This window comes from Danio aesculapii, chromosome 15 (assembly GCF_903798145.1).
Source record: "Danio aesculapii chromosome 15, fDanAes4.1, whole genome shotgun sequence".
NCBI classification, from domain to species: Eukaryota; Metazoa; Chordata; class Actinopteri; order Cypriniformes; family Danionidae; genus Danio; species Danio aesculapii.
In genome coordinates, this window is record NC_079449.1 from 30,893,645 (window position 1) to 30,900,769 (window position 7,125).

Consider the following 7,125-nt stretch of genomic DNA (forward strand, 5'->3'; position numbering starts at 1 on the left):
CCATAACATTCCCAGCACATTTATGATACAGTTCACGAACGTCCATGAACTGTTACAATCCCTGTGATCCTGGCACGGGTTCAGTTTTTGCACCTATATCATTGAGCTTCAAAACTGATACTATATTATTCATTAATTATTTAAAATGTGCATTAAAGCTTTTAATTTGACATTATTACAAAGTGCAGTGTTTCAATGACTCAAAAGTTTCCTCATTGTTTGCTCACATGCAAGTTAAAAGTTTATGAATTTCTTTCTTCAGTTCCACAAGATTTTTCTGAAGAATGTTGGAAAAAAGCAGACATTGACATCCATAGTAGAACAAAAACACTATGGAAGTCAATGGTTGTTGTTTTTTTTTCCAAACATTCTTCAGAATATCATCCCTTGTGTTCAATAGAAGAAAGAAAGTCAAACAGGTTTGAAACAAGTGAAGGATTGAATTTATTCAGGAACTGAATTATTATCAAATTATCAATTTTAATAACCTGGTCTGTCGACATGACGCAAGTGAACTGCAGAACTGGTGCAAACATATTCATATTACTGTGATCCGTATCCAGACTGATCTCATGAGGAAACGTAACTATTGTCAGTTTGGTGGCTAATTCGGACAAATTTGCACAAGTTCAGTCATTTGAAAATGTACAATTTTAAATTGGGGAATGAGCAAATTGTACTAAATTGTATGAATGAGAACATATAAATTCATATGAATAGCCACTAAATCAAAAAGTTACGAATTGCCATGAAATTGTATTTATGTAGTTTTGTTTGGTAATTTTTTGTGTTTAATTTGCATATTTACATGTTTATCTAAATGTCAGCTTCATTTTACTTATAACCAAAGCACAAAAAGTATTTTTTAGATCAGTATAAGGTCATTGAAGGCTATCTGAAGAAGCTCCATTTAGGAAAAACTGATGTCATACAGCAACCGTTATTTTATTAGTTTAATTAACACATTTTAAACATAATATTTTTAATTACAAATTTTTAATAACTAATAATTTTGTGTTGGCCATGAGACAGTGCATAGAATTTTCTAGTTATTTTGCAAGAAACAATAGTATAAGCTTAGATTACACAGCTTAAGGTCTTAACTAGGTTAACTAGGCAATTTAGGTTAATTAGGATTGAACGACGGTGATTTGTTCTATATTCAAGACAAAGAAAGAATATTTATTATTATTATTATTATTATTTATTCCAGCCAAAAAATAATAAAAAATGAGACTTAAAAAAAACATAGCAAAAAAACAAACAAAAAAAAACACTGTGAATAATTTCCTTACTCTTGACTTCAACATACTGTAGGCTTGTAAACGTCCCCGTATATACATTTCTATATATACGTATATACCGCAAAGAACGGTTCCAGAAAGCAGGCAAGACAAAAACAGAAACCAAAAAGCACTCTAATGGTGCTCGCAAAAGAAATTTGAGATCTGAAAAATTGTACACAGCAGCTTCTGGTGAATTCGCAAAGAAAAAAAAAACTGCAAAAGATGTAGCTCCTGGAGGAATTTGCTACTCTCCAGAAATGTATACAGCGGTACATTTTAAGAAAGAGTCTTTTAGAATGGGTTGCTTAACTTCCTTGCTGTTGGGAAAATTTTCACAATAGGGCTACTAATGTTGTCTTTAACTCATCTTGATCAACTGTAAGTTTTAAAGGCTTCAGCCTGTTCAACATGTTTTTACATACAGAATGAAGCTTTTTAAATCAGCATTACTGAAATGCTCCTTGTGTTGAGGGTGTAAATTTTACCACGCGCTTGTCTCTGTTTAAGACATCATTAATTAAGTATATTTTTAATGAAGGAGGCTATATTTTGTCCATACTCTGCAGAGCCAGCTGGCTTCATTCACAGCACAAGGGCACTCTGGGAAGGCTGCGTTATCGAACAAGCAGGAGAGATCAGTTCACTGGATTCCTCTTTAATAAGGCGTCTCTCAACCATATTGTTAAAATCAGCTGAAGGGTGAAAGCCACATGATTTCATTACTCCAATCCAGTCATGGCAGAGCAAGTGTCTGCTAATTGTCTCCTCTGCCATCACCGATCTTGGTTCACTACTTCTCGTTACACACCACTCTTATCAGACATTGCTTCAGAGTAATCGGTCACTTGTCAACTGCCATGTGGACACAGCAAATTAAGATGTAATCCTTGCTGAGCATATTGTAACAAACCAGCAGGTTGTGCTTGTGCCTTATTTCAATGCAATTGTTCCCCTGATTACCTATTAGAGAACGTAGAGCCCATTCATTATGTATATTGGCTTGTAGTAATTAATGCACATGTGATTCACTATCTTGTTTTGATGAAGAACTACTGCTGTCAGCTTGATAAAGGCCAAGCTCATTGGAGAGAGTCCAAGGGATCAAAGCGTTGGCATTGATTGTGGATTCCTGGCATCCGCTGGTTCCCTCTTCTTAAGAATAACAAAAGACAGTTTTGTTGTGTGAGGGCAAGAAACGAGCGGCTGGCCACGAAGCAGCCATGGTTCACATTTCTGCTCTTTTGCTGGAGGAGAAATCCTTTGTAACATTTAAAACTGTATCTGAAACCTCCCCATTGCTCAGGCTAATCAAAATATAGTATTTTATGCACAATAAGATATTGTAAATAACAAAAGAAAGGTTAAATGCTGACTTACAGAGGTTTATATATCTCACGATGTTTTTTCAATAAGTAAAATCTTAATCTATCTCACTTTTTAGGTAGCAGCTCTTTTGTAAAACTACTCATTTGAAAAGAAACTCAGTGTTGAAGTTAATGAAGTGATTAAGTGCTAATTGAGCATTATAATGTACACGTGCTGCTAACTAATAATCTCATTACTTCAACTTAAATGGAGTAAGTTCACAGTACTCAGATAGATTAGTTTTTGAACTCAAATGGTTGTAGCAATCGGTTTCCTCAAACGATTGAGTTGCCTTAATTATTGAGGTTTACGTTACTCCATTGGTTGAGTTTCTTATTGGGTTTTACTGTGCTCAATTGTTTCATGAACTAAATGGATTAAGTTCACAGTACACATAAGGATTAGTATTTTAACATCAATGGTTTGTTGCAGTCGTTTCCTGAAATGGTTTGAGTTACCTTAAATTATTGGGTTTTAAAGTGTGTTAAAAACCTAATTCTGACGTAATCTTTCACCTTAAAAATACTTAGGTGATTTCACCCCCAAAATTTTGAAAAAAGCAAAACAAAAAACAACAAGAATTTTTTTTAGAGATCTGAAAGACAGTTACTTTGTTGAACCTACTTTTAAACATTTGGAAAAAAATGGTTCCCATGCCAGACTTCTGTTTGTCGACTTTTCCACCTGCGTTTAACACAATTCAACCTCACATTTTAATTAGTAGACTGCTGGAACAGTTTGACCTAGTAATAACCTGGTGGGCTGGATCCTTAACTTTCTAACTAATCGAACACAAAGTGTTAGAGTGAAGGGATGCTTATCTGATAAAGTTTGATCCTCAACTGTGTCCCCACAATGTGTTCTTTCACCTCTGTTATACATCCTTTACACAAACATGTGCCAGAGCAGGTGGGAAATAGAACCATTATTAAGTATGCAGATGACACTGTCATTGTCAGCTAACTTCATGATAATGAAACAGGTCATGGTCCAGTACTAACTGACTTGTCAGATGGTGTGAGGAGTCATATCTTCAGTTAAATGTTTTAAAGACAAAATATATGATCATTGATTTTAGGAAGGCTGCTAACACACAGGTGAGCACTTCCATTAAAATCAGATTGTGGAAAGTGTGGAATCATACAAATATCTTGGCACAATTATTGATTCTAAACTTTCCTTTGAATTAGAATGTGCAGCAGTGTGTAAAAAGGGGCACCAGCGATATTTTGTCTGAGAAAAGCTAAATCATTTTTATATTGACAAACACTTGATGATTTTATTTTACCATGCTTTTCTTGAATCCATTTTATCCTTTGCTTTGGTGTCATGGTTTGGGAATCTCTCTGTCAAGAATAAAAACTCACTAAATCAAATAGTTAAGTGGTCCAGTAAGCTGACTGGGGTGTCACTAGCTAATCTAGACGCTGTGTACACCAGGGAGCTAAAAAGAATCATAATTAAATTTTAAGTGACACTGCTCATTCCCACACTCAGAGTTTCAGCTCCTTCCTTCTGGTCACAGGTTTCTAGTATTAAAACTGTAGAACGAACCATATAAAATAGTTTCATACCAGCAGCCATTAGATATTTAAATAAGGCAGGTATTTTGGTATAAAGAGGTATTTTGGTGACCTGTATATTTTAGATCGTTTTAAAACATTTATTTGGGGGGAGGGGGGTGGAAACCTTAAGTGGTTATTCATTTATACTTTATAAGTGTTTTTATGTTTATGTTTTATGTCTTAATGGTTATCTTTTGTTGTTACTGCGTGAGTTCCTTTGTGTGGCATTGTTGTGAGAGTGAGGACTCGTTGACTGCAAACCAAATCTACCTTCTGGTATAAATAAAGTAACCTAACCTAACCTAACCTAACCTAATAACAAATTCAGTTGCTAATTTAGTCAGAAATGAAAATTTGCTGTTGAGTTACTCACTCTCATCTAAGATATACTGTTAGCTGACCTATTTTACGACTGGTATGAAATAAGTTGAAAAAAATATTTAGGCAAAACAAGATTACTTTCTGTAGTTCCGGATGAAATGTTAATGTCTTATCAAATAAAATATTGTTTTGAAAAAGTGCCCTTTTATAGCAGGGCAGAAATTATAACTAGAACAATACTTTAAAATAACATCAGAGTAAAATTGTACTTTATTTGCCCTTTTAAAGAAAATCAGCTATTTTTACATGCCATTTTTGTAAATATCAGTATATTTATGTAAGTAGATTTCTTTAAGTGAAGTTTTATAAACCAATCAGAATAATAATAAATAGCCAATTTCACCCCCCCCCCCCCCCCCACACACACACACACACACATGATCTCGGACCTCCTTTCATGCTAAATTATCAGGTGGGAGCCCTGGACTCAATTATGTCCAAGCTCTGGGTTCTCTCCCAGGACAGCATGCCAAGCCTGCTATTAGTATTAAGCAATATCTAAGTGTGAACTATTGAGACAACTATACTTAAATAAATGTGCAAGTGCTTCCTGCTCTGTTACCTTCAAGTTACATCAGTATTTTAAATCAGAAACCTTGTGTAGTCACCAACTGCTGACTCGCTATTTCCACATAAACATTCAATATATCAGCTATAGTGTTTCCTTATATTTGCTTCTCCATCGCAACAGAACATTTTGTTGTCAACATCAGGTGTGATTTGTTTTTTGGGCTGCACAATGTTATGATCACGATGTGTGATCTCACCAGCCTCAGTTTTCTGTACCTTGCACTGATGGCTCTAAGGTTTCATGCACTTTAAGCACAACCCTTATTTTGATGTGCGTTATACCCTTTTCACCATAGCAACTTAAAACTGCAGTGACCTAGGAAAACAGCCAATTATGCCCATAATTCAAAGGGTGAGGTCCATGTGCAGTTTTTGCCATTTATTCCATTTTCCAAATCACAATCTGCAAATCATGTGAGGAATATTGAAGAACTCGCTATCACATTCCACTCTTTTGTAAATAGGCTTATCTTACAAGTCATCAAGAGTTAAAGTTGAGTTTGAAATACATCTCTGGGACCACCATTAGCTTAGCTTAGCATAAATCATTAAATTGGATTAGACCACTAGCATCTCACTCAAAATTTTCAAAAGCTTGACACTTTTGTAGTACAGTAACTGTGTGCTAAAACCAACAAAAAATTGAAAGAAAATAGGCTATTTTCTAGGCTGATATGACAAGAAATTACTGTATACTTTTATTCTGGTGTAACAATCAAGGAACTTTGCTGCTGTACCATGAGTGGCACAATGATATTAAACAGCATCTGAAAAACAGCATGTCTTCAGCAAGGTATTACAGTACTTCAAAATATCAATGCACATGCAATGTTAAAATAGTTCCTTTTTTCAGGTGTCTTTTTCTTTTGATGATATTAAAACTGTTTAGTTGTGTAAACTAACATAACAGCAGTGGTGGCTGTTAACAATTTAAATATAGCTGGTTTATCTTGGATTATAACTCAAGATGGCGCCGATGACGATGGCCGCCTCCGTGTCGTACTCTGCAGTAGTGTTTGTGTTTTGTTAGTTTGTCCTGTCTCGAGTCATATTCCTACAATTAGTTTCACCAGAGACGAATTGTTGGACATTCGGGCACATACACCACCGAATATTTTTCCATTCCTGGATTTATCTGATGTTCTGTTGGACATTGTAGTCAGAGGAGCCGCAGTGCTACTCAAACGCTTTCAAGCGTGCAGACGATTAAATCGTGCAGGCGCGCTAGTGAAACTCAGACAGCGCGGATTTCGGACCGCGTTGCCTAGCATCCATCTGGCAAATCTCCGCTCTCTACCCAACAAAATAGACGAACTCATTCTACTCTCTCAGACAAACAGGGATTTTCTGCATTCAGCTGCTCTGTGTTTCACGGAAACCTGGCTGAACAACACCATACCGGACAACGCGCTTCACCTACCGGGCTATAAGCTGTTCAGAGCGGATCGCGACGAAGATTCAACGCGGAAATCGCGCGGTGGCGGGACGTGCTTTTACATCAATGAAAGGTGGTGTACAGATGTAACAGTTTTAAAGAAGATGTGCTGTCCAGATCTCGAAGCACTGTTTATTAACTGTAAGCCTTTTTACTCCCCTCGTGAGTTCTGCTCGTTCATCCTCGTCAGTGTTTACATTCCTCCGCTCGTGCACGTGAGTCTGGCGATACAGAACCTAGCTGATCAGATCACGGTGATAGAGCAACAACACCCGGACTCTGTTTTAATCATTCTCGGGGATTTTAACAAAGCAAAACTGTCCCGTGAACTGCCAAAATATACAGCATGTTACATGTCCCACAAGAGACAGCAATATACTGGATCACTGCTATACTACAATAAAGGATGCATACCGCTCCGTCCAACGAGCAGCTTTGGGACACTCTGACCATTGTTTGATTCATCTCATTCCAACCTACAGGCAGAAACTGAAAACAGCCAAACCTGTATTAAGATCTGTGA